Source organism: Spermophilus citellus (genome assembly GCF_964194105.1).
Source record: "Spermophilus citellus genome assembly, chromosome: 13".
NCBI classification, from domain to species: domain Eukaryota; kingdom Metazoa; phylum Chordata; class Mammalia; order Rodentia; family Sciuridae; genus Spermophilus; species Spermophilus citellus.
This window is the reverse complement of record NC_138193.1, coordinates 3,988,741-3,991,581: the sequence shown is the minus strand read 5'-3', so window position 1 is coordinate 3,991,581 and position 2,841 is coordinate 3,988,741.

Sequence of the window (2,841 nt, the reverse complement as noted above, 5' to 3'; positions counted from 1 at the left end):
TTCATCTATTGAAGGACACCTAGGTTAGTTCCACTGTTTAACTATTGTGAATTGTGCTGCTATAAACATTGATGTGGCTGCATTACTGTAGTATTCTGATTTTAAGTCCCTTGGGTATAAACCGAGGAGTGGGACAATTGGGTCAAATGGTGGTTCCATTCCTAGTTTTCTGAGGAATCTCCACACTGCTTTCCATAGTGGCTGCACCAGTTTGCAGTCCCACCAGCAACGTATGAGTGTACCCTTTCTCCCACATCCTCGTCAACATTTATTGTTGCCTGTATTCTTGATGATTGCCATTCTGACAGGAGTGAGATGAAATCTTAGTGTAGTTTTGATTTCTCTAATTGCTAGAGATGGTGAACACTTTTTCATATGTTTGTTGAACAATTGTATTTCTTCTTCTGTGAAGTGTCTGTTCAGTTCCTTAGCCCACTTATTGATTGGGTCATTTTTTTTTTCTGGTGTTAAGTTTTTTGAGTCCTTTATATATCCTGGAGATTAGTGCTGTATCTGAAGTGCACATGATAAAGATTTTCTCCCATTCTGTAGGCTCTCTGTTCACATTATTGATTGTTTCCTTAGCTGAGAAGAAGCTTTTTAGTTTGAATCCATTCCATGTATTAATTCTTGATTTTACTTGTGCATTCGGAGACTTCAGATTTTTTAAATTTAATTTTTATTTGTTCCTTTTAATCATACATGACAGTAGAATGCATTTTGGCGTATTCTACATACATGGAGTCTAACTTCCCGTTCTTGTGGTGGTGATGATGTGGAGTGACACTGGTGGTGTGTTCCTATATGAACATAGGAAAGTGGGGTCCGATTCCTTCTACTGTTTTCTATTGCAGCCCCCTCCCCTCCTTTCATTCTCCTTTGTCCAATCATATCTTTTTTTTAAGAACTAAACTGGCATTTTTTTCTTTCCCCCTCTTTCTTTCCTTCCCAGTGGCCCCCACTGTCCAGCAGATGGCAGGTTTATATCCTGTCACATGTCACATGTCCTGTCATCCCCATGATCGTTTTCATCCTACGCAAACCACACATGTACCTCTGTACACCACGTAGCATTGTTTCACGTGTTTTAAAAATCAACATAATTGGAATCATATGGTTAATATATTTTGTAAGATTATGTTTTTGTTATGACTTATACCCACTGATACATGAGATAGGCAGGATAAGGGTTTCCCCAAAGATGTCTACATTCTGATCCTCGGGACCTGTGAATAGGTTGCTTCACATGGCAAAAGGAAATCTGCGTGTGTGATTGTGTCAAAACTCTTTGAGTTGTGGAGATTATTCTGGATCATCCAGATGGGCCTAATGTAATCACGAGGATTCTTGTAAGTGAAAGAGAGAGACATCTGAGTAATGAAATGTGAGAAAGACTGAACCAGCCATTGCTGGCTTCCAAGATAGAAGAGCGACGTGAGCCAAAGGACCTGGGCGGCTTCTGAAGTCTGGGAAGGCAAGGACAGGAACCTCCGCTAGAACCCTGACACCTCAGCTCTAGCTCCTCCAACTCTGTCAGAAGTCTGTCCTCAGAACTGTGACATGATAAATTAGGGCAGTTTAAGGCACTGAGTTTGTGGTAATTTGTTACGGTAGCAATGGGAAGCTAGTACAGGATATATTGATGACAAATTAGTGCACAGGAAAAATGAATAAAGCTGAAGGTTAGAATCCGATTTTTACAAACCTCCTGCTAGGCACAGTGACACATACCTGTAATCCCAGAGGCTCAGAAGTCTGCGGCAGGAGCATCTCAAATGCAAAGCCAGGCTTGGCCACTCAGCAAGGTCCTAAGCATCTTAGTAAGACCCTATCTCTACAGAAAAAATAACAAGGGATGAGGATGTAGCTGAATGGTTAAGCACCTCCGGGTTCAGTTTCTGGTACCAAATAAACAGCTCAGTTCACATAAATGAGCTGGACCTACTCAGTTCAATTAAATGAAGTGGCTAGGGAAGATTTTAAAACAATAATGCCAAACGAATAGTGCTGTTGTAGCCCACTTTCATTATTGTGACCAAAATACCTGACATTAACAGCTTAGAGGGGGGAAAAAAACTTACTGGGGGCTCATAGTTTCAGACTATGAATCTATACATGGCCAACTCCATTACTCTGGGCCCAAGGTAAGGCAGCACATTGTGCCCAAAGGGTCCAGTTTAGGAAAGCTACCCATGATGATCTCAGGAAAGAGAAAGAGGGGACCACAGGAAAGAACAGCCCCATCCAAGGCACACTTCCAGTGACTCACCTCCTCCCGCCATGCCCCACCTGCCCTCAGTTACCACCCAGTCCAGTCCATTCAGCCTAGGATGGATTGATTAGGTTACAGCTCTCACAATCCAATCACTTTATCTCCAAATGTTTCTGTATTAACACTGGAATGGTTGGGGGACACCTCGTATCTAAACCATAACATTCCACCCCTGGCTACTCCTGGCCACTCCTGGCCAAAACTTCAGTCCATCTCACAAAGCAAAATCTACTTAGTCCACCTCCCAGGATCCCACATACTATTAGCAATTCCAGCACTGCCCAGTCCAAGTCCAATATCTCCTCTGAGACTCAAGGCAAACTCTTGGCTGTGAGCCCCTGAAAATATCAAAAGCAAGTTACATATGGGGAGAACCCAGGAATTAAGAGAGGCCAGTGTCCTAGATTCTGTATGCAGAGGCACAAAAACTGTTTGCCTCGCTGGGTTTTAGTCTTGTTTTGGTCCCACTCCTTCTTTCTATGCCTCTGTCCTCCATTTTGGAATGGGAATGTTTACTCTGTCCACTATACATTGGATATATGTGGCCTGGTCAATTGCAGTGGTGAGCT